General features: G+C 41.2%; 1 protein-coding gene across 3 annotated transcripts in view; it reads right to left on the reverse strand.

Annotated features, from left to right (window-relative positions):
- Positions 1-26308, reverse strand: part of ca10a (carbonic anhydrase Xa) — a 240432-nt gene that overhangs the window by 135682 nt on the left and 78442 nt on the right. The window lies entirely within an intron of this gene.

Consider the following 26308-nt stretch of genomic DNA (forward strand, 5'->3'; position numbering starts at 1 on the left):
TTCTTTACTTTGGACAGTAGCCGGGCTACTAGCAGCAAATGGCATGATGCTATCGCTGTATTTATAACAGGGATGATAATACCACAGAGAAACGCTATGGCCGAGGAATGTTGAAGAGTTGTCTATTTCTGCTTTAAAGCGTAAAATAATATATGAGCTGTAAAGAAAAACAAACAAACTAAAACACACAGCAATGAATGAACTCTTTATCAATCCAGATACACTTAGATGCTTGCTAGCATCCTCATCTATTTTTAGAAGCTAGGTCACATTACAGGTTAATTTTAACATTTTAACTTTCCATGCACCCATATCATCCATCTTAAAGATAAGCGTGTCTCATACTGCAGTAGGAGATGTCGAGGTGAAATTCACAAAGCTTGGTGGGCAAAAACTAATCCGCAGTGACTTTTAGCAATTTGGTCTCACTGGTTCTCTAAATGGAGGAGATGAAGTGAGAGAAGTGGAATCAGCCTATAATCAGTTAACACGTGTACTATAAGACTGAGAGGAAAGGATGGTGAGTGAGAGAATGTCCATGCTGTGGGAGTGATAGGCATCTGAGCCAGTACCTTTATTATGTAAGACTTGGCCACCGGGACCAAGAATTCAATTCCTCCAACAGGGTGGGAAGCAGAGGCTTATCAGCACCAAATCTAGCAAAAGGCTGCTTTCTGCTACGATATCTGCTGGAGCCTAGAGCAGCACTTTCCATTTAGGAACACAGTGTTACACGGAGATGAGTCACTGGAATTGTGCTATGCAAATTCCACCGAGATTTCCAACAAAAGCCAAGATAATTTGAAAATATGCAAATCCGCGATGAATCAGAGGGACATGGCACAGCATGAATTCAGAGGCAATCCAACAAGTCCTACAAGACCTGCTTATAGACATGTTCTACAGAGACAGCACAACAGGACTGTTCAGACACAAGTATTCATTGCCCCATTCTATCAAGAACACGGTGTGAGCTTGGGGTTTGTGCAGGTTTCATGGTGTTACCCATAATACATTAATACAAGCATTTCCCTAACCTAGCCAGGCGAGGACATGTGATTAAGTGATCTGAGTGAAGAATAAACGGTTGAGCTTACCTTAAAAGGCCAATTATATGATATTTTGAACTTTAACATGGCAGCAATTTGCCATCTAGAGATATAATAGAGTAATGGTGTCCTGAGTAGCTGGTTATGTGTATTATTTGGCTTTTCTTTTCAACTTGGAAACCCGCATGGTAAGAATCATACTCATTCTAAACCGTACACTAACATGTTTTCTGAAAACATTTCTTCATATTTGATTAGCACTTCCCAGTTTGAAAGTTTGATTGGGCACTATGATTTCAAGCAAAAACAAAACAAAATGGCAGCCATCTAGTGAAAAATGTCCTCATGCTACCGCTAAACAGTACACTAAAATATGGTTCTGAAAAAATGTTAATGGAGAAATAGGCAATGAATAACGATGTAATCCAAGTATCACAACATGAAAATAATGTAAATGGATTACTTTCTATTACTTTTGGATTACTAAATAACAAAATGCAAATATAGACTAGAGAAAAGAAATATCAATAGGATGATGTCCTAGGTGAGTCACCCAAATATGGGTGTGTACTTGTACTTAGTTACATTTCATCACTGGCCATGCTGATAAATGGTGGAATTCTACAAAATAGATTTCGTCACAGACCTGGTGTGTTGGGTATGGTGAGTGTAAAATGTGGAAGAAAAAGCTTTGATGATTTTTTAATCCACTTAAAGGTCATATGGTCATACCTTAGGCTAAACATACCCCTGTATAGTAGGTGAGCATCTATAGCAAAATCTGAGGCCTTACATCGCTATAAAGACTCTCTCTGAAGCTTTTCTATTATTTATATACATTTAAACGACAAAAAGAAACACTGTACAGTCACTGCAATTGCAGTTAGTTTTCAAATCACGTGAAATAAGCATCTAGACTCAATCCGTCACTGACTGAAAGATGACAGATAGGCCCACTATAGATACAGAGTACAGACTGTGCTACCGACATAAGTTATGGCATACTGTCACAGACCTTAGTCACACAACACTGAGTCACACTGCAGTAAAACGCTCTACCCTCTGTGAGCCGTCAATACTCACATTTTATCGCAAGCGAAAAAAAATATACTATGCTGACCTGCACCGCAGCAGAGTGAAGTAGCATTGGCTCTAAACTTGATATGCCCTTAAATTTGACCTTAAGTACAAGGTTGGACATGATGCTGACTTTCAGAGTCCTCACACACCTGAAGGCAAGTAGCTGCTTTTATTTATGTCAGAGTGCGGTGGCAGCTTTGTCTGCCGGTTGAACAGCAGCAGCAGTGGCATCATGGGACTAGAAGTGCGGTTGCTGGTCACTAACAAGAGTCTTTCTCTATTTCTGCCATTTGTACAGGAGCTTGATGATCAGTGGCAGGCCGGCCTCTCTTGCTCTGATGCTCTTGAAAGCTTTGACCAATCAACTGCAATGTTTGACCGAGATGCTGAAGGAGTCCCTGGTGATTCTGGTGAGCTCTGTGTAACGTATCGGTAGCAGCAACAGCTAAAGCTACACGTAATTCATATGTGGGAAGTTTTTATGGGAGCTCATGGGTTTGCTCCAGGAGCAGTAACAGGACAGTCCTTCCAGTCAGCAGACTGTGGAAATCTACTGAATTCAGGTGGGAGGCAAATACTTAACAAATTCTTTCCGACAATCAGTGCTGAGGGATCTGATGAGGATGGAAATGCTATGGTCTTCACAGTCACAAGATCTCAAACCAACTTAACACCTTTGACAGAGTGACATGTTTGAATCTGGTTGAATTTGAAGTCTTATAGCTTGGTTTGTTTTACATAAATATTTAGTCATAATATGAATACATGCGAGACATTCTGTCTTTCTAAAATTCTTTTTGCTCTCTCCTGTATACTTGGTGGTTGGTCATCCGGACCAGTGCATAATTGAGGATATAATTCAGGAGGTCCAGTATATCTGCCATCTGGAGTGCTGTAATGGTTATCTTGATTTGGGAGTCACTAGCAATCCACCTATTCGGTTGTTTTAGATATAAGGATATGTTGACTACCCCCCCTAAAAAATACGATATGGTCATGAGATAGGACAGTAGTCATTCCTCTTGGATTGGGACAGGACAGGTGAATTTGTGTTGGAGAGGATTAGACAGGAATGACTTCCACTCCCATGTTACCCTCAAATGAAAAAAAAAAAAAAAAAAAAGGAATCAAATGGACATTTTTTTTAAGATTAGATACAGACTGGGGTCATGGCAAATACATTATGGTTAAGGGTCAGTTAAAGTTAGGCAACAAAAGCATGTAACTTTTTCCTTAAAATAACATCTTGAAAATCATTGTCTTTATCATCATTGTCTCTGTCTCAGCCACTCCAACCCGCCATCACTTGCTTCTGCACAATGTAACTTCAGTGGGTGTAGGATCACAGCGTTACATACCTGTTTACTTCAACATACAAGTTTTCAACACGTAATGCTCTTATCGCAGTTAGCGCCTACATAACATCCGATGAATTGTCACAGACCTTTTAAGGTTTTGTATTACAACAGGGATTCTGGCACCAACACACACAAAATGCCAGTTTTTGCACGAGGAAAACAGCTCACCAGGATTTTAGTTTGAAACATTAAACAATGAATGTTATCAACAGAATGTGAAAAAACAAAGAGTGTCATTATGTCAACGAGGTCAATGTACGGTGTTGATGTTCCCTGAAGTTAGTATGGCAACCAGCTAGCCCAGACTCCTGTGAGTGAAAAGGGCCACTTTATTGGTTAACTGAGCAAACAAAGATAACAGCAGCACCAACCAGCAAGTAAGTGCAGCTCTTTGACAAATTAAGTTTGTACTGCATGCCCATCCACCAAATCAACCTCCACAACTTCATTTCTGCCTCGTTTCGGAAAGCGTGCACAGCTTCCTGTATTGGCAGCGGATGTAAGTCGTGAGGTGCTGAATCATCCAATCTAATCACAGTTCCAAGATATAGTGGGCTGAAGCGGAACATCGTCATTATTTATTTAAGTTTAGTTGAAAATGATCATCATTTACTTTAGAACAGAACACATGTTTGACATTTTCATAAATTTGAAAAGTTGCAGAGTCAACCTTAACACTGTGCCGGTAAACATTTTGGCACTTTACTAATTGCATCACATATACTGTATTAATCATTATGTTCTAGACTTCTAAACGCAATCCTTTGTGTTTCCCTTTCTGATTCCCATTTTGAGTCTTTTTGTAATTATTATTCCTCACTGCACACAAGTCTTTTAGCACCGTCTCAGGAGGATTTCGCCTCGCAATTCATTACACATATTGATGAGCGTGAGCACTTGAGTATAAATATCAGACATATGAAACTCTTGGATCTTGAATCTCATAGCATATGCAGTTTAGCTGTAAATTATATTGTTGAGGAGCCACATACAATTTTGTACCCCAGGACATATGATCTTTACTGACCTCCGGGTAGCTACTATGTTATCATGCTAAAGCCACCCTGTTGGGTGAAGTGGTGTGCAGTTAAATCAAAGGATTCATATCACTATCTGTCAAAAGGAGGAAAAAAGAAAAGTAAAAAAAAGACAAAGGCCTAACGAACAAACCATACAGAAGTCCTCATTTGTTAAAGGTAGCATTGAATCAGGAGGTAACATGTTTCATCAGGGAGGGAGATTCAGCAGAGAGAGAGAGAGAGAGAGAGAGAGAGAGAGAGAGAGAGAGAGAGAGAGAGAGCACTTGTGATGCCATATCCTTCATGAAAATGACGGGAAATCCATGTGCAGAATGGGAATTGGAGTGTGAGTGGATCGATCCATTAAACCCAGGCCCCTAGTCGTAAATGTACACATAATTATTAGCCGTTGATAGATTCCTGAACGCAACTACAGCGGCAAGGGACATCACTCACTTCTGACAGAGGCACAAGCAGCTCTGTCAATAGTCCACACACAGCCACCTATAGCACTGATACTCCTATATTTCACTTAGGCTGCTCGCGAGCGTTAGAGTCACTTTCATTTCTTATTGGCGAGCTGTAAAAGTGGACGGAGATATATGGTGTGGCCTTTTGCAGATGTCGGACAGAGTGGATTTGTAATATGCAAGTGAAAAGGGCAACTGAGGGTGGGAGGCCTCTGTTTCCTGGCTAGGCTTCATCACACTATTCTTTTTTTTTTTTTTTTTTTTTAATAATCGAAGGGCCTCACCAATTAAAATGTTATTTTGGGTGGTATGATTTGAGCTTATATAGCCAAAAAAAGATGAGAGCATCTACAGCAATTGAGTATCCTTTTTAAACCAGCGATTCCATCCTTGTTTTTGGCCCTCATGTGTTGTATGTTGCTTTTCATTTCCTCCTATTGTCATTATCCCTCCTGTTTTCTTGCTGTCCACACCTGCTCTGCTGTTCCCTTCTTCCTGTGTCTCGAGCTTTTCCACCCCATCACCCCTTTTCCTGTTTTCTGTGTATCTCCTGCAGAGATACTTTTTTTTTAGCTTTTTAATTGCTACTTGTTATTGCTCTTTGTGTTTATTTTCTTCTTTTTTGTTTTTTTTTTGGGGGGGGGGGGGGGGGGTTCCATAGTTTTTGGATTTTTTTTACGACTTTCATTTAATAAAGCTCTCTTGTGTTCCTTATCCTCCCTGCCTCTCTTGTGTATATCTGAGTTTGGGTCCTAGCCTTTTCTCAAACTGTCACACTTCCAGCTTCCTAGCAGCACATTGTATCTATATGTCATTTTTCTGTAAAAAATATTGTGTATGCACAGGAGATAATACATCCATTATTATGGGTGTAGAGATTCAGAGATATGAATTGGTTATTGGTTTTTAAAATTAAAGTTGCGAGTACATCAATATGCGGTTCCGGGATTGATATAAATGTAATAAATTGGTTGATGGCCCCATGTCAACGTTATTAATCGGTTGACTGAAGCTTAACCACTAATTATTCTGCACAACGCTGCCAAATCTTGTTTAAAGTTAAAATTCAAAGCGAGACTCTGTTACTTTTTCAAGAGTAATATTAGCACACCACTTCCGTTGCTCATTGGATCCCTGCTTGTGAGGGACAAAAAAAAAAATACAACCCGTCTGCCAAGGCTGACACGATTTATGGAGCACCGTCTTGTCTAAAGTTTGGAAGATGTTTGGATTGTGTAAAAAAAAAGCTAAACTTGAGTGTGACTTGTAAGGTCTGTAGAACAGCAATTAAGTTTACTAGTAGCAGGATAGCAACACTCAAATTCAACCCTGGTATGTGGATGCTAATCCCCCCTTGCACAACAGGCACTATCCTGCTACAACTCAGCAAGGTCTAAAGTAATCATAAGGGTTCAGGGTTAACTGCCAAAGTGAGGCTCCTGGGCCTGGCTGTGTGAGCTGCTTCATCATTTCAAAATGATTTTTCACACAAGTCCCCATTGTTTGTGTACACTGCAAAAGTCCTAATCACAGTCATGATGGTCAACAGCCAGTGAGTAGAAGTGATTCTGCATTGTGGTCCCTGTTTTGACCTCGCCATGATGCTTGGTCAATTCAGAGAGCATTATGAGAGCGGAGCCGCAGGCTTCAAACATAACTGTGTTCCCTTTGTTGAGAAAAAAAAAATGGTAAACCTATAATGAGTATTCCTGAAAGAACCAAGGTGCACAGAGAAGGGAAAAAGTAAAGAGATCGAAAAGCTCTAGTAACACTTGAAGTAAACAGAACAGCTTTATTAGACCAGCGTGTTTCGGCTTGTGGCCTTCATCAGCGTCATCCCGATTGTGGGTGATGTAGGCTGCAAGGTAGAAAAAGGACAAAGAATGTGTGACTTAGAGAAGTTCATATCTCTGGGTCTGCTGTTTTCTGGCCATTTGTTGTTAAACTGCCCATAATGATTCCAACAGTGTTATAGCATTGCAATGCTAATCCAGTGAACTACTTTACTTTACCTATATTACTCACAATGCTAGTTAGCCATTGACATCACCGGAGGCAGTTTATCAGCTTACTCTGGAGTCCTTATACCCATTTGTTTTTCACATATGTAGTCAAACCCCCCATTAACTGTGAACACACTAATGTGTATAATTGCTTGAGTTACCGCTTCAAAGAGGTTTTAATGATCTCATTCATGTACTGTCATATCACTAAAATCATTATTATTTTTAGTTTTTCATGATCGTATGATCGTTTAGATGTTCACTTCTTGGTCTTCTTAGAATCTCTAGACACTTGTCTGGTATAGATGTATATTTCCTGCCTTTCAAGACAACTATTGGTTTCAATCTGTTTCCTTGTGGTATAATAATCTGCTCACAGACACTTAAAACTTGCTTGAGTTGTCACTCATCACAACGAATCTGAAGTTTGCTTGAATTTTTATTAGGGCTACTTTACACTGCAGAGCAGATTATGGGCTGACTGACTGTTAATGTTTGCGTCAAAATTAATATATTGTCCCATGTTCCTTTTTATGTGCAGTGTTTCCCACACATTAATTTATTTGTGGCGGTCCGCCATGTCCCGATCAGGTTTTTTTCACCCCGATCCCGGTCTGAGTCCTTTAATATTTAGTAAATGCCAATACCGAGTCCCGATCCTTTACTTAGCTGTAACTAATATTTTCCTGGATATACGATTGCCTGTTTTACATGCTCTGCTGTAACCCACGAAACTAGTGCGCATACTGGCACACTGTAACTCGAAGTGCAATGTAATGCTACGATGGTGCATACAGGGGATTCAAAAACTCCAGATGACGAAGAAAACCCTGATCCTCTACCACGGATATGAGCTGTTCATCCAGAGCGATTAATCTAATAACTATCTCTGTAATATTTTCGTTTTTAATTTTAATATTTTTACCAAATGAGTAGTATTAAACGCAGCTCTTGTTGTTACCACCTTGCGAAAAACGGCCATATTGCAGATGTTACATGTCGCTGGACTGCTTTCGCTTTCTACTTTAAGTCATTTCCACACCGCAGACATTTTATCAACAGGTTTGCCAGAGTAACGTTACGAGCGCGTCTGCGTTCTGCCACAAATTGCGCTCTTAATTGCGCTGTGGGAAACACTGATATGTGTCTCTTTACACCCAGCCCTCGAATTGCAATGTTGCTGAGAGGCATGATACAAATCAATTTTTCGTACCATTTGAATACTACTTTCCGAGGACATATTTTAGAGAAATCCGGTTTTATCCAGCTTAACTTGATTCATTTCAAAGGGGCCCCTGAGAAGTTGTATTAGGGATGCGTTGTAGATTTATAAGTGCCTTTTTCCTTCACCCTTGGATAATATTCAGGAGAAATTTAGGACTTTGCTTCAAAAGTTATGTCGTGCCAATCTCTAGCTTTGCAATCAGTGACATTAACTGAGTCCAGAACAGTGTTTGGGTAAAACTTCACTCATGCAGAGAACTGGGACACTGTCTATTACATCCACATGTCATTATCTAATCTCAAAGAATGAGTGTTTTCCTCACAAAAAAACATCTTGCCTCACTGCAACCATAAGCTCGGTCAACCGTGTGGGTGTGTGAGGCCATGTTTGCGGACTAATTATGCGGCTGCATCAGCTGGGTGTGAGGTGCACGCTGGGTCGTCCCTGTGGGCTTATTAGAGTTCAGGGTTACGGTGAAGGTGGGATCTGAGGTCTGAGGAGATGCTCGCTGGACAATTAAACCCTACATTAATTACTTCCATGGCTGAGTATCTCATAGTAAGCCATGTAATTATGAATCACAAAGCCTGGAGTGATGTGTTTTTTTTTTTTTTTTCATTAAAGAGAAGTACACATACAGACACGCACGACGGGGTTAAAGCTGCACCCAAGCCAGGAAATGTATCTACCACAGACTGCTACAGCTACGAAAATTAAAGGCAAACTCCTTTTTTTTTTATTCCCAAATGACACGAAGCAAGACACACATACACATCTAAGAACACACATGCACACAAAGAGCAGTGTTGCTGGCTGCAGAGGTATGCATTTCATTAAACAGGCCCAGGCGCAGAGATAGCCTTAATGAAATGTCTTTATTCTGTCAACTGGATATGGATGAAAAGTTAGAGTAATAGTCTTTGGGAAACGGGAGGGAATTGGAGAAACGCAAAGTGCAAACACACACACACACGCACGCACACGTACACCCACACCCACACACACACACACACACACACCCCGCCTGCTCCCCCTCCCTTCTCCCAAAGACCCAGATGCATCCTGTACATCAATTTCTTGGACGAGCATCAAGAAAAGTATAAAAAAAAAAAGTGCCTTCCTTTTGTAACTGCTGATGCAAAGCCGGGTTGCAAATTTCTCCCGCAATGGGAGAGAGAGAGAGAGCGCTGAAGGAGACCCAACAGCTTGGGGATAAATGCTTACTTAAGCAGGTATGGAAACCAACATCTTAATGATAATGAATGTCTAAGAGCAGCATTAAAGGAGCTGTCATATTCTGCAAGCTCTCAATTTGAAAACGTGCTCCGGCGCTGCAGGCTCCATCTTGTTTACTCACCAGGGGGGCAGTTTAACAGACATTTCGGTGCATGTGTGAACAGAAGGAGATATGCTTTATATAAAAGCTCTGGACAGGGACCAGGTGCAGCACATTTACGAAAAAAGTTGTCACTGTTTTTCCTGAGCCTGAGAACTTGGAGACTGTAAAATTGAAAGGCTTGTGGGTAAAAATAAACAGTGTGGGGGCCAGGATATAACAGACATCTTTGCATAGCTCTGCGCGCAGTTTCTGACTTGTGTGAAAAGTGTTGAGAAGGTGTATTTTTGTTGCGGGCGATGTGTGAACGGGACACCAGTGCAGAGACAGATTCAGCGAGGAGAGGAAGAGATTTAATGGTATCCAGATAAACACAACCCAGGCATAAAGATGAGACCAACACTGAAACTTAACTCCGAGTTAACTCCCAGAGCTGTCACACTGAAACAACTAACAGGAGCAGCTGTGCTGTACTTAGGTAAGATAAACAGAGCTACTAAACAAGAGAAGGAGGGCACACAGTGAATGTTACTGAAGAAAGAAAAGGCAGAACTGTATTCAGGCCGCACACATTCCCAATGATCTGCAAAATGTGGTGCAGAATACACTATATTTTTTAAAGACATTTAATTAAATGTAAAATAGGTCCACTAAAATTATTATATTCATATATTACATTATATGTGCTCGGTAAAAAATGTAAGGCATATCACTGCAAGCAGTGAGCTTTGAGCCCCGGTATGTCTTATATATGTGCTACATAAATCAAGTACTTGTATTTTATTCAACTACTTTTCATTTCCTGGTACTTCCACTTCCAGGCAAATATTCCACTTTTCATCCGAATATAATTTATTTGAGAACTTTAGTCACATGTAACTTCGCAGATGGCATGCTGCTCATTTATATAAAATGTGTATTTCATTTTCAGGAGTCAGATGTAAAACAACAACAACAACAAAATAATCAGAGAGATGCTGAATTACAATTTATTTGTGCTTGTAATTTGTTTGTTCTTAAGTATATTTAATATCAGATACTATTCATATGAGTGACTTTAACTGTTACCAAAGTAATCATTTAAGACAATCTCTTTACTTTTTCTCAAGTCCAATAGTACTTTTTACACACTGGCGACTGGGCGATGTGACATGTCTATGTGGAGTCAGAGCAGTCACTCTCTGTCAGAGGCTAACAGAGAGATCAGGACCCTGGACAGCTCCAGCTCACAGACTTCAGGCTGTGCTTTAACTCCATCTGAATATGCCTGGATTTTTTTCAAACATTGTCCGAGTAAATTACTCACAGCAATGTAACATTAAACACTGGGTTACCATCTGTTATCGTGGGGGAAAAAACATTAATGATGCAGATGAAGGCATCTTGAATACATTTTTATTTCATAACGTGGCATTTTCTCCTAGAGCTGATTTTCTACTTAAATTGTTTATTAAACCAAACAAAGTCAGCTACTTAAATGTTCCCTTTAACAACTCCCCAAAAAATTATACAATTTAAAAAAAAAAAAGTCAATTTGATTAGATAACTGTACTACAACAGTGGCGCAACACCTCAGTCATGTCAGTAGATTTTAGCAGCCTCATCAGCACACACCAGATGTTGACGGGTCACTTCTGCTGTTAACTGATATGTTTCCATCACCTCTCTGTGAATGATCTAACAAACAAGTCCATTGAATAAAGGGACATTTGCCCCTAATAAGTATGCAGAAACAAACACACACACACACTTGGAGAAACAGTTGGTGCTGCAGATGAGACACTATCAGGTCGTAGCGGAGACTTTTATCACCTAGTCCACAGTAGTCTCATTACCACAGTTCATCAATAGCCCCTTTTTATCAGCTGTAGCATTAACACTAATGGGGCTAACACTGGCGCTGCTGACGATTAGCAGAACAAACCGTAAATCACCAGGCTGCTATTAGAGGCAGTGTGCCGCAGGTACTTGAACGCCTTTCAGTGCGCACATGTATTGAGCGATGTTGAGTGAATGCACTAGACTGTGAATGTGTGAGACTGAGGGGAGGAAGAGAAGCCATGAAGAAATACTACAACGGCACTCAGTACAGCACACTCAGCCAGTCACCTAAATACACCTGATTTTTTTGTCAAGATGTATGCATTATTCCCTGAGAGATTCATGAAAATGTTGAAAAATGCCCTTTATCTGGATCCACACCAAAGGTTAATGGTTAATTCTGGGCCAAAACCCAATCCTCTTTCCAAGGTTCATGGAAATCCATTCAGTAGTTTTTGTGTAATCATGAAGACAAACCAACCAATCAAAAAACAACACAAAAACAAACAATATCCCATTCTGTGTGAATATCAGGAGTTGGTGATTAGCGCAGTAGGTAGTGCTAACTCTTGTCATGTGCCATTAAACTATTGTATAAGAAACGGACACGATAATGTCGTTCATTTACCTCAAACGCTGGAGAACATAGGCGAAACTAATGATGAAATTATGTTTTTATCTATTAATTTGATGATTGTTACAGCCCTGCGATTTGTTGCAATGTGTCTGTCCTATGTATATTTATACGTATTTACTACAAACCAGAATTCAGAATCTCTTTTGTCCTCCTGCAAAACTTTTTTCCACTTTGAGTCATTCTGCACTCAGGGATATATAGACACTGGGTTAGGCTTTATTTTCCTGGTTTGTAATTTTGTTTTTTTTAAATATTCAGTCCCAACATTTCAGTTATTCATTTTTATATCAATATGTGTATACTATGTGTATCCTTGCCTGTAGAACAATGCTTGCTGTTGGACTCCATGTTACACCCCCTCAGTGGTTGGGCTTGGGCGAGTGGAGAGAGTGTGGGCTGGTTTACCATGAACTGGGTTTTTAAATACATCATGATCACAGAATTATACACATTCATTCATCAATTGTATTAATTAGCTATGAGATCAAATCTAGTACAACTATGATATGACATCATTTGAGCTACCGTCATTAGCACTTGCTTATTAACATCCACGTTTGACGAGCTGTATGACTGCGTCCCTCTTTCTTCTGCTCCCTTCTTACGTCTCTTACGTTGACTCCCCCTTTTTGCGCAAGTGTGTGTGTTGTTAAATGTGTGTAAGTGAAAAACTGTGGTACTGTTGCCATTGTTTCTAAATGATCTAATAATCTGTATTGTTTATTGCAGATCATATTTTAGCAGTTTTTTGAGATGTGGATTCCGAGCAATTATTTGGCTGCAAACCACGAAACAATTCAAGCAAAACTGGTTCACTAGAATTAATATATTAATTGAAAGTGTAACAGCTGAACTTATTGTAAAATGATCCCTTGAAAACCGAGTAGTACAAGAAACCATTGCTGTATAAATGATTTTACATTTTTAAAAAAAGAGGAAAAGATGGTTACTGTCTAAATCCGCTTACCCTCTTAAACGGCTTGATCCACATGATCCCCGTCATGCATGTTACAATTAACTCATAAATAGGTCACATTGTAGAAACTAAAGACACTCCAAGTGTACAATATGCTGAGGCTGGACCACCTTTTTCAACCTTATCACCGACCTTCTGCAGGGAAGTCAGTGCCATCACAGCACTGCTGTGTGCTCATGCCTTTCAAGTTAACTCATTATTAAGACATCCGTTATGTGAGTAAAGCTAATTTTCTATTGTTCATTTTCTCCTGCAGTGCAAAGCAGTGCTGCTTGACCTGTGATATAAAAAAAAAAAGACTGCTTTCTGACCACAAGAAAATCACTTTGTACCATGTGTTATGGTCTAATGTAAGAAGGATAAATTGCATTTGCACCTCCTGAACTCAGGCGTAGGAGTGTAGCATGAGCACCTGAAGGCAGCAGCAGTCCAGTGTGTGTTCATGTGTGCAGCGCCTGTGTTGAGCGTGCGTGTTGGGCACTCTAAGGGAAATGGTCAGTGACAGTGGGTCTTGTTTGTGCTTGTCCTGTGATGCCGGAGTAATCCTGCTGGCCCAGCACAGCGCAGAGGCCTCATTAGCACTGCCCAGTCAACAGAACAATAAACATGCCAGTCAAGCTAACTCCTCCTGTCATGTTGTTAATGGTCTGGGATATACAAGCTGGCGGCCAGCAGAGGCCTTCGCTCTAAGGGGTGGAATAACAAATACAACGTCCCTCGAGGTGCGGTGGATGAGAAGGAGTGGTGATGGAGGAGGAGGATGTGGAGCACCACTCTGATGGAGAAAGAGTGGAAGGGAGTTTTCTTCTGACTCAGGTGTTTTGTGAGCAGAGACATCATTAAGAGTGGATGGAAGGTGTTGCCTCGAGGTTCAGGGGGTGTCTCAACACATTTCCCAATAAGTGAAAGGAAGTGTGTCCTCCAAGGCAAGACAGGGGTGCCAAAGTGTGTCAGTGGTTATAAGAAAGTCTGAAAGCAACCCCTTCAGCTGGGCGCTTTCAAAAGGTGTCATCTTATCACACTGTGAGTGGGGTTTGGGTTTCCTCCAGCAGTCCTTAGACATGCTTGTTAGGTAAAAATGTGAAATTGACCGGAAGTGTGTATGTATGTATATATATATGTAAAGGATGTATGTTTCAAATAAACTTTGGTTTAGTGGTGGTTGCATGACAAATCTGGCAACTCAGTAACTCTCTTGAAATGTGGTTTCAGGTGCTGTCTGGTGACCTGACAAGCATTATGCACACATGTGACTCTAGAAATTTGGTCCAAGTCCGACGTCACTTTCCTTGGACCAGTCAAGTCAGGTCCTTAGTTAAAGCGCCAATTTGTGAGAATTCCTAAATCAGTCAGTGTTTGACTAATTCGGAAGAAGACTTCAAATTTTACAAATGGACCTTTCGGTCTCTATAAAGAGAAAAGACAAGCTATTAGCGCCTGCCTAATAATGATATTGTTGGCTAATTTATCAACCTGTTCAAGACAGTATGACATTTCATTTCAGTGAAATAAAAAGCTTTTTTAAAAGCTTATTTATTTCTTCATCTCCCTCCCTTTCACTCTGGAACAGATTCTGTCAGCCCGACTAAACAAAACAAACTGAAAGCATAAAATGAACAGACAAGTCATTCAAGTCATGACAAATCAAGTATTTAACTTCCAAGTCCTGTCATTTAATTTGTCTTTGGTCAAATTGCAAGTCATCAGCAAGTCACAGTTGCTTGACTCCACATCTCTGGCGTTTGGTTTGCAGCACACTGAGGCAGTAATGCTGCGTTCCAGCATTTTTGGAGTGCGGAATTTCCCAGATGAACTTTCCAACTTCCAACCTCCAAGTGTTCCAGGTGCATGACGCCAAAATTGAACAAAAACCTGGCTGACCGTGACAAACTGATGTCTCTTTGGCAGGTGTACACACAAGTGAACCCTCAGCGTTGCACCTTCCGTGCATTCTAAACTCTATAGAGGAGTGAAAAGGACACATGAGTTGATATATGCCATTATACTTTCTATTTTACTGCACTTTGTTAACTGAAAACGTATCTAAATATTCCATTCGCCAACCTCACACAACCAAATACATCCCAACCCCTGCCCATGGGTGCTGCCATTGTTGTGTGATGTCAAACAGCTGCTTCTTCAATTCCTTCATGAAGACATTCTGACTTTGACTGGCATACCATTGTGCTTTTCCTTGTAGGAGGTTGGACATTTTCGAGTTTAGTACGTCTGGAACGCAGCACGAGTCCCGATTCAGACAAACATTTGCAATACATGAAAAGATTCAACCTTCTAATTCCTGTGATGCAAACCACTTCATTACCCCAGCAGAGGCCATAAGTCAGTGTGATCCAGCAGAAAAAACACAAGGTCATCCAGCAGAACAGTTTTGTAGCATCACAAAGATAATATAGTTTAGTCCAAACACATATTTGTGCCTCTGACTCCTATCCCACCATTGTTTGTGGGCCTCTGGCCAGGCACTTTTTCTACATCGTCTACAATCAAAGTTAAACTCTACACAGAAGCCCCAAAGACATTTACTTTGTTTCTAATGGCCACAGAAATTCGCTGGTTTTGGTTTGGATGAACTCAGACCGGATTTCCTGGATCCTCATTCGCACCACCACCATCACCACCAACACCACCTCAGCCCCACATTATAGAGGCAGTATAAAACTAGTCTGGTGTGGCAGCAGCGTAGCCAACACAGGGCTGTCAAGTGAAAAAGTTGGACCTGTTTCAACTGTTTATTCAACTGTTTTGTCAGGTCTTAACACCCACTTAGCTCTGCAATAGATGTGCCCGACTCATGGCCAGTGCATGCTGGGATAGGTTCCAGCTCCCAGTGACCCTGGCCAGGACAATCATGTATAAAATGGATGAACAGACAGTTGAAAACAACATTTTTACCGCGCGTGGGAAAACACATTACTCAATAAAACAAGCTGACAGCAGTGACAACATATCAATGTAATGAACCCCAGCAGTCAGGCTTCTTACGCTACATTAGCAACTTGTCCTTATCTGAGTTATTTTACTGCTAAATAGTCTTATCCCTCACAGACAGAGAGAGCCAGAGAGAGTGTCACTCAGTTGCTGTGTTAATTACTGGCAGATCTTTTGAGGACAGACTCCAGACTACATTCAATTTGTAAGCCCAACCCATTTCTGATAGACACCTTACAACTCACGGCAAATGTGTTTTTATCCTGTGGAGTTTAGCGGCAGCCCCTGTGGAGACTAAAGACAGGTACGATCAGAAAACAACTGCAGTATTAATTACCTTAAGGTAACAGATCCATGGCTCTGCCAGTCTGTCCCGGGGATAATCTGCTTTTTGCAGATAGCTGCGCTGTGAAATCGCCTGTATTAAAACAGGTGGACGTCTTGTGGGGAAAGCAAAATAATGGACTAAGTGTTTAATGGTCCCTCTAAAAAGAAGTTTGTGATATTGGCTTAACACAGGGCTAGGGTGGCGGTTTACACGGCAGAGAGGAGTAAAACAACCTTGCTGCATGCGGCAGAATGAGACTGAGAGCTAGCTTTTCTTCCAATTTCCCACAGCTTTGTGTCTCCATTTCAATCACGGCGGGGTGCATGGGCCTCCTCGACAGTCCATGTCATTACATTTTATTGTGGTTTGCCAGACTACGTGGCGAGCATGTCCAAGCATTGACATGGACTTATATATGTAGCTTCAAATCCCTAGGAGAGTGTGCAGGGCTAATCTCTGCCTCTCTCTTAGGTCTGCTCTCAGTCTCGCCGCCACTTGGACTCCTAGTCTATCTGGATGAAGGAGGAACATGATTAAAACACGCAGTGGCACTGACTGCAGTCCTCGGGGGTCAAAATGTAACATCTCTTGAAGAAAGTAAATGAGAAAAGCTGGGAATGGAAGCAGAATTAATAAGCAGGGGGAGGAAGCTCACAGCTCAGTGACTCCACGCTCACTCTGTATTTACGCCGCTGCTTCATTGTTCAGTCTGAATGATGCAATCCCCAGAGTAGCTGTCAGTGACGACGAAAGCCAGGCCATTGAAACCCAACTCAATAGTGACTGGATTGTCTCTCAAACCACAGAGAGTCTCACCCGGTGAACAATCAGAAACCTGGCGTTCTCAGAAGGTTTGGTAAAGCTGCTGTTTCCGAAAGGACTCTCACTTTCGTTTGGCAACACAGAGAGAACACACCCTGAATGATAAAGAAGTCACTTTAACATGTGGCCACTGGCTGAGGACCTGTTCCAGGTTTACAAATCCATTTCCCATTTTTACCTCCCTCCCTCTCACTCATAAGCTCTGAATTAAAAAAAAAAAAGACCTTTACACTAAAAAAGAGAGAATTACCACTGCTAATCTCTTGGCTAAGCGCCTGATAAGGTCCGCTAATAGAAATCATCGTGTCTGCTTTCATGTCCCCAAAAAGAGGACTTCAATTGCAGCAGACAATGAGAGCCCATACACTTCTCTTCTTCTAAGGCTCATTTCAGAGTGGAAACATTAATAATGGCTCTTTGACTCTCTCTGCCACTGTGTGGGCTGTTTCAAACATAATGGCAGCAACCGTGTGTGTGTATGTGTGTATATATATATATATATATATATATATATATATATTTCGATATACACAGATCAGGCATAACATTATGAAGGCCTGCTTTATATTGTGAAGGTTTCCCTTGCGCAGCCAAAACAGCTCTGACCTGTCAAGACATGGACTTAATTCCTCTGAGGGTGTCCTGTGGTGTTCAGCACCAGGGCGTTTTACAGCGGATCCACTGGGTCCTGTATGTTGGGGGGTGGGGCCTCCATGGATCAGACCTGATCCAGCTTGTCTTAGAGATGCTCGTTCAGATTGTGATCTGGGGAATTTGGAGGCCCGGTCAGCACCTTGGGCCCTTTATTGTGTTCCTCGTGCTGTTCCTGAGCAGTGTCTGCGGTGTGTCAGGAATAACGTCCTGCTGGAGGGCCACTGCCATCAGGTAGTGTTGTTGTAATGCGGGGGAGTACTTGGTCTTCAACAGTGTTTGGATGAGTGGTGTGTGTCAAGTGGCATTCACATGAATGTGCGAGCACCCAAGGTTTCCCAGCAGAACATCGCATTGTAATGAGAAGATCAATGTTATTCATATATACATATATATACATAAATATATATATATATAAATACATATATATATATATATATATATATATGGTCCCACTGTCCTTGCTAATGAAGCGATGGAGAATATAAGGGTTGAAAGCTGCTCGCTGTTATTAAAAACGTATTCTCTCCCACTGGTAACATGAAAGTCTCACACACCCACTTACAGGACTGTGGGTGAGCACAACCTAGAGCTAATAATAATGTGATTTGTTATAGATCTCAACAAGGCTCTTCTCTTAAAGAAAAATGTTTGGAAGTCTGCAGCTGCTCTAGGGGAGCAGCTTTGGAACTAAAAAGCATTCAGAATCTCGCTAAAGGAGGCTACAGCATCATGTATGTCTGCTACATCAGCCCTGGGTTTTTTCTAGTTGAGGGACATCTATGTAGTCTATTCAAGGTTTCAGAGAGCCACCTGAAAGTGCATGTTATACCATGTGCCTTAGGCTGTTTCCAACAATATTAAAGACAATGTGTCTGTATATTCTTTATTTTATTTCGTCCCAAAACAAATCCATTTTAAAGGAGAATACATTTTTAAAAGAAACAAAAGATGTGAGTAGGGATGTAACGGTTACCGGTGTCACGGTAAACCACGCATGCGCAGCGTGCAACGTGCGCTTGTTATGTAGTGAAGAAGACATGGCGGAGGGAGGCGTGATAGTAGCGGTCCTCACAGCATTTTTCCGCCTTTAAAGAAACCAAATCTGCAGTATGGGCGTATTTTGGTTATTATGAGAATGCTCAGGACAGCTGGACGAGGATGGCATCCCTGTCTGCAGGAGCTGCGAGAAGAAAGTTGTCGCGAGGGGCGGCAACACATCCAATTTACTTACTTTCACTTTACGACCATCACCCGCAACTGTTCAGCGAATGCAAGGTAAATTAACCTCAAGCTTGTGTGCATGATGTATGTGTATGTCAAGTTTTCTGTCTAATTTGCTGTTGTCACTAATGTAAACTGACCAGATAGTGGTGTAACGAAACGAAGTTGATCCGTGATTTGGCACGTTATCTGAACCGCTTATTAACTGTAGATTTCACTTTTTAACGTCGACCTAATAATTCCCCAATATTGACGCAGAGCTGCAGTGAGGAGGATTTGAAACACATACACACATACTGGGTGGACTGAGTTAGTGAACACAAACTGACTGAGATGACTGACTTTCATCTCAGCTCCGTTCACCTGAGCAGCGTCTACCTGTGGCTCAGCAGCATCGGACCAATCAGACTGACCGAGTCCACTGACAACAGACGAGCAGGCAGACAGAGAGACAGACAGCCAATATATAAGTAATATCAGAAATATATAATACTTGTGGATTATTTGTAGAATAGACTGTATATGAAGAATAATATAAAATGGTGAATATAACATGTGTCTAGATAGAAATAAGAGCCAAAATAGAGTATTCATAATTCATTTAACAACAATAATCCTTTTTGTTTTGATCTAAAAAAATTATCCAACCTGTTCCTCACTAAAGTGATGTGATCTAAATTGTGAGTTTTGTGATCTGTTGGTTGCACCCTTAGTATTAAGTAACAGTGACGGTAATAATTAATAATGACATTTTCATTCATTTTTTTCACAGAGAGGGTCTGCTGGCCAATCGAGTGCTGCTGCCACTACAACTCATTCTACCACTGTAACGCAGACATTAAAGGACACGTTTCAAAAACAGGCTGCTTATGTGCACTCATCACAAAAAGCCAATGACCTATTTTGCACAGTTTTGAAACATTCTTTTATAATTATTTAATGTTGATTTTGCAGTGTTTTGTTAAGGTTTTTGGATTTGGACTATTTTGAGATATAATGAATATATTTAAATATAAATCTTGATGAAATTATTTCAATTTATCAGTGTTTTTTCAACATTTTGAAGACATTTTAAAAAATACCATGGTATACCGATAACCGTGATAATTTTGGTCACTATTACCGCGGTGTGAAATTTTCATACCGTTAAGTAGCGAGGGATCATGGGACTTCTTGTCAACATTGTTAAACAACCTCCATTGCTGATGAATATTTATTGATCCAGCAATAATCACTGACCAGGCAGTTGTGCAAGACACCATTAGCTTTAATAATAAAAGGATTTCTCTGGGTTTAAACATAATTGGAAATGGGGTAATGTAGGTACACACCTAGTCATTTTTGGTCATTTAAATGGGGATGTCTTTCATATTATGTCTTTAACTATAACTAAAGAATAAAAACGCCTACAGCAACAAGGTGAGCCCTGCTGCATGTAGCATGTAAAGCAAAAGCCAGGCATCAGATCTCACTGCACCATGAGATCACTTAGTGTTAAGTGAAGATAATGTCCTCAACAACTGTAAATGTAAATGTGCAATTTTCAAGCATGGAGATTCACTCTTGACATTTGAAATACACATTTGTGACAAAACATTCTTACCTCAAGGTTTACTTGCTAGCTTAACTAAAGCTTTTAACAGTTTTCATGGTCTTCTGTGCAGAACTTGCTAAAGCGTGACCAAAGGTTCCACACTGAGGTCCTGGTAGAAAGCTTTAGAAAAAGCTTGAAACTGAACCTTCAGTTTGGAACATTCAAAAGGACTCTTATACTAAAATATACTTAAAGTTTATCATGGTTTATTAAACTGATTAATTAAATGACAACTTTATTACAGTGCTATTAGGAGAGTGAAACTATTTATGCATATGTGTCTGTCTCTACATTTAAAATTAGCATATCTTAATGCTAATTTGACAGCATTTAATTAAGATGTGAGTCATGCTGGAAGTTATGGGAAAGTGAACCATGTCTCATTCAAGACTGCCATTGTGAGTTTTATGGAAACTCAAACATGATGACATGTTAATTGCCTGAACCTTTATATGATGTACTGTCCTGGAAGGGAGTCATCGTCAAAGAAAAACCTGATTTCATAAAGAATGTAAAACAGGGGAAAAATTCATCTGAGTTAACTAAATCAGGTCCATTTCATTCAAATCTGCGCAAATAGTCGCAGGACCAACTTCATGCCCCCTCAGTGGCTCTTTTTCAATGCATTCAGCTGTCTTCCTCAACAGCTAGAGTTTGCTCAGCTGCCATATGAAATGCACGCTGCTTTAAATGGTAATATGCAGTATGTAACTGTTTGCTCTGTTTATTTTGCCGAAGGCTAGGCCAGGCTTAGATAGTTCCCAGTACTGGAGAGCTGAGTGAACATTAGCATGCCTAATGGCAAACCACTGCAATTGCACTTCATCCCACATGCTCCTACAAAAGAGGATGGATGGTTGAGTCAAACGAGCACAGCATCCAGGAGACTGCTCTTTATAATCCATTAAGAAACTTAAAACTTACCAAACAGCGAGTGCACAAAATGGTATGCCTGTCGTTGGTATGCTTAAATGGTCATGTTTTTTGGGAGTGGTGATGTAAGTGCTGTATCGTAGGCAACTGGACTTGTTTCAGTTTCTTGAAGACATTTACCTCTCATCCAAGAGGCTTTTTCAGTTCCAACTAACTGGAGGGGAGTTGCAGGCTTTTAAACTCTGTGTGGGAGTGTCCTTACAGAGTGATATATGTCGTTTTGAGAGTGACTGGCAATCAACTTATTTAGTTGTTTAGGTATGTGTATTTGTAAGGAAGATTCTTTTTCAGCATATGTATGACATGCACATATTTTTGGCATACTGCAGATTTAGCATTTGTTTTGAGCAAACTAGTACATACTGATAGTATAGTCGGTGGTATCAAATACAGAGATATGTGAGATATAGTGGAAGGTGGATAAAAATATCAAAGACAAACAAACATACCCCCAAAGAAACTCATTCATTGTCTTCTTGATTAATCATGGATTTGTACAATTACTTAGAAAACTACCACTGTTAAAACGTTTCAAGAGCCCTAATTTTAGGTCAGTTACAGCCAAATAGAGCCTATGCTACAATAGATACTACAAATAATCAATGCCTCATATTTTCCACTGATGGCACACACTCAGCCAGCCCTCACCATGTATTTGTGTTTTATCTCTGGATGAAACATTTTGCCGGTAATGTCTCCAGACAGGCTCTTGGAGCCTTGAGTATACTAATGTACATTCCCATTATTCAAAGGCACCTCAACAAAGAGATATGAATTGAGGTGGGAGAGTGTGTTATATCATGTCACATCATCCACTGTGTGTTGGAAGCCGCTTCTAAAGACAGCGTGGGAGTGGGAGTGGGTGGAATGGAGACTTGGCTGCTCATTAATCTGGTCACCGTAGTCGACTCTCAGTTGAAATGAACACGAGAGACTCACATCATGTACCAGATTGTAGTCTTCCTCTTTTAAATGCTAAGAAGCCCGAAAGCGAGCAGACACGGGCCCTGTGAAGCTGACATTTACAGGGTGAACCACCAGCACCAGCTATTTTTCACATTCTCTCCCTTTCTGTCCCTCTGTATTACTTACATTTCTCCTGAATCCTTGGCAATATTCAATAAGTGCTTATGTCAGCTGTCTCCTGCATGGCATCACACAGAGCAGCCGGTCCACAGAGTCTGTTTTACATTATCATACAAATAGCCCCTTCCGTGCGCGCTCGTGAAGTGCGTCCAGATAGCAGCCACGAGGAGATAAACTGACAATAAAGTCAAATGCCTCCATAGATCTTCTTTAATGTGTGTTTGCCTGGTTCTGCAGTGTAAAGGTCAGCCCAGAGACAGGGTCACATGCTCAGTGACGGGTGTGAACACTATGTGGCAATATGCATGAATGCACAAAGACTTCTTTTTTCCTGGTATTACCAGCTGAGCTTATGGATGAGACATATGGAGTAAAGATCCAGGGTAAAGAGCTAATAGCTACACATCGAGCCGGCAGAGAGAAGTAGAGAGGGAGAGGGGGGGAAAAAATCTAATCAGCTGTAAAGAGAAGAGTCAATTCTGTGCCGGATGTCAGAGAGACGAGAGCAGATGTGCAGATCTGACTTCTGAGTGCAATCCTGAGCGACTTTAATACTTTGCTGCCTGACTGACACCAGGCTCAGGGCGTACTCTGGATGTGTGCACAACAAGCGGCTCTGTTTATTTAAAGCAGCTCACTCCAGGCTTGAAGTGAGATCCTGGTTTTTCCTGGAACACTAACCAAAATTGACTTGCATTTCTCAGAAAAAAACATACCTGGGGAAACCTGTGTGTGTGTGTGTGTGCATTTGTATAATTCTATTTGCAGAGACAAAAACACCGTCTCCAAACCTCATTAAAGTTTCCAATGCATCTGTCACAGCTAAAATCCAACCCTATATTATTTCTGTAATGCAATACCACGAAATGGAATCCAAATGCTTCCCCAGGAATTATAGTCAAATCCATGTAAACAGTCATAGTACAAATGATTCTAAGAGTGTGGACATGTATCGTCTGTTGGCCTGTTTACATGGCAGTAACATGCATCTCTGTTGATCTGAACACAAGTGGACAGGTTTAAATACAACTGTAATCGTCCAGCAAGATGGACTGTGATCCGACCAGTGGAACCACGTGGTCCTGGACACATTTGATGAGATATCTTTTGGAGTGTAAATACTAATGCGTCCTGATGCGTCCCAGACAAGCGAGTCATCAGTCTAGGATGTGATAGTTGTTAAAGTGACAGGACAGCAACTGATGAAACAACAGGAAGAAGGCAAAATGGATTACATGTGGTTAGCTGTCATGTAAAATTACAAGTTTTGTCTCTCTTAATCTGCCAGTGTTGGCAGCAGATGTTTGTGGTCACACTGTGTGTTTCAACTGATTTCATTATTTAATTATTAACCACAATATCCCCGGTGTGCCTTAAACATCGAGCCAGGAAAAACTTTAAAAAACTTAGCAAAATGGCTCTGGCAAATTCTGAATATGTTCCCTCTTGTAAATTTGTAACATAATGCAATACATTACTTTTTTTTTTTTTTTTCTTACTTGTAGAAAGTCTTTTTGGCAGCATGGCTGTACCAGCCAGTCTGCTTCTATGTCTAAAGTGCTTCTTATCTGCCAACATATAGCAGCTGTTTGAACATACTGTTTCAACTGATCTCATCATTTAAACTCAATTTATGAAACAAACAACCTGTTATTGATGATAAACGTGTCACATTTCACAAATACAGTAAACTGGGACCAAAATGGGCTACTTCTTTGTTGCCCATGGAGAAAAAAAAACAGACTTCCTTTAAAAATTGTAAGCTGTTTGGAACCCCGGATAAGTAAAGTCACACGAATAAATGACTCCATGGTTACACCCCGCCTTTCCGAAACCCCGCTGTTCCGAACATAGACTTCAATTAATCGTCGGCGGGGTTTCCCTCTTTTTTCAAAGACCCCGCTATTCCGAAAAGGCTATTGGGGAAACCCAATAACTCACGTTAGCTGCTGCACCTCCCGCGCGTTGCCGTCATGGCAGGCAAAAAGTGTCGATCCCCGAGTGCGACCTGACAGGCACGCTTGAGGAGCAGTTCACCGTTACTCTCCTGCCTGTCAGGTCGCACTCGGGGATCGACACTTTTTGCCTGGCATGACGGCGACGCGCAGGAGCGCAGCAGCTAACGTGAGTAGTTCAGAAACCTTCTTTTTCATAAACTCTGTGTACACAAACAATGTTCTCAATGCTCTTCTTCATGAGTAGAGACTCTAGTGATGCTACGAGCAAAGTTTCATGTTATGTCGAGCCTTCTTAGTGTTCTAAAAATAGTGATTTTGATGCTAGCATGTCTTGCCCCATGCACTCCCATTCAAAATGAACGTGCCCAAAACTGAAACTACGGTAAATCTTAAAAGTGCCTCTTTTGTTGTAATTATGCTTTCACACGAAGGTTTGACTCATATTCAATCCCAAATAAAGCCTCGGTTGCTTTTTGGCGAGAGTTTCGCTTTAACCCACTTCAGAAATGTGTGAGTGCAGCTGGAAGTGGGGATTTCAGCACCACGGATAGCGGTGTTTAATTTCGGAACAGCTGTGTTTTGGGGGGAGGGTCGGAAGAGCGGTGTGTCGGAGTGGGGGGTTTCGGAATGGGGGGGTGTCGCAATGGAGGTATGTCGGAATGGAAGGGCGTCCCCTCTATATGGTTGGTTGTATGGAAATAGCCGGTCTTCTCGCTGATGGTCTCGTTTGTAGGTCTGATATCACCACCCGCTGCTGCACTGTACCTGCTGTACAAGTCCCAGAAACGCCGGAAAACCACCCGCCGTCGTGTCTGGATTCATGAAGTCCTCCGGAGACGCACGGAGCTGGGGGAATTTCACTGTCTCCTCCAGGAGCTCCGTCTGGATGACGACCGGTTCCAGCGGTACCTCAGGCTGACCGGAGCCCAGTTCGAGGACCTGTTAGCTCGGGTCGGTGCCAGGATCTCCCGCCTGGACACTTACTACAGGCGCTCCATCTCAGCTGCGGAGCGCCTGTCCATCTGTCTGAGGTGAGTTGCGGTGTCGGACAGCACCGGGTGCCCACACACAGCTACAACTAGCTTCTCCTCCATCGTTGCTCTGAGCAACCGTAAACAACGGTACGTGAGGGAAGTGACGTCGTCGGCTTGAACTCGTCGCTGATTGGATGTCGCGGTGCGATGCCGCCTGAAAAGTTGGATATTTTCAACTTTATTCGCGTCGCTCCAGACGCTTCTGGCAGCAGTATCAAATTGAAACAATTTCATAACCAGTTAAACATTCCTTGTAAAGTACGTTTATGTGCGGAAACAAAAATACTTGAAGGCTACCATACCATATTACTGTTAGACAGTTTAGGGAATTGAAATTGAGTTATTTTACAAATAATTATTCACACATACACACACACACAGACACACACACACATCAGGGTTTCTGCCAGTGTACTGCAAGGCAGCAGTCTACAAGGCTTACTCATTTTTGGAGTTTTTTAAAAGATTATTTCTGCAATTTTTTTAAAACATGTTACAGGAGTAGCAAACTGTGGAGGTTGTATGTGCAATATTCCCTTGACAGCTGAGCTGAAGAAAAATTCTGTTGGAAACCCGGCACATAATTTATTAAGTCCTGATCCAAAAAAGGTCTGATATATATGGTTTGCTGCAGTCATTTTAAAATGCATATTTTTCCCTGTGGTCTAAAAAATGGCATCAAATATTGATATTCTTCGAGGTATTGTATCAAAGTTAGACATTCCAGTATTATCACAACACTCCTCTTTGATAGT

Source organism: Sparus aurata, chromosome 20 (genome assembly GCF_900880675.1).
Source record: "Sparus aurata chromosome 20, fSpaAur1.1, whole genome shotgun sequence".
In the NCBI taxonomy this organism is placed as follows: Eukaryota; Metazoa; Chordata; class Actinopteri; order Spariformes; family Sparidae; genus Sparus; species Sparus aurata.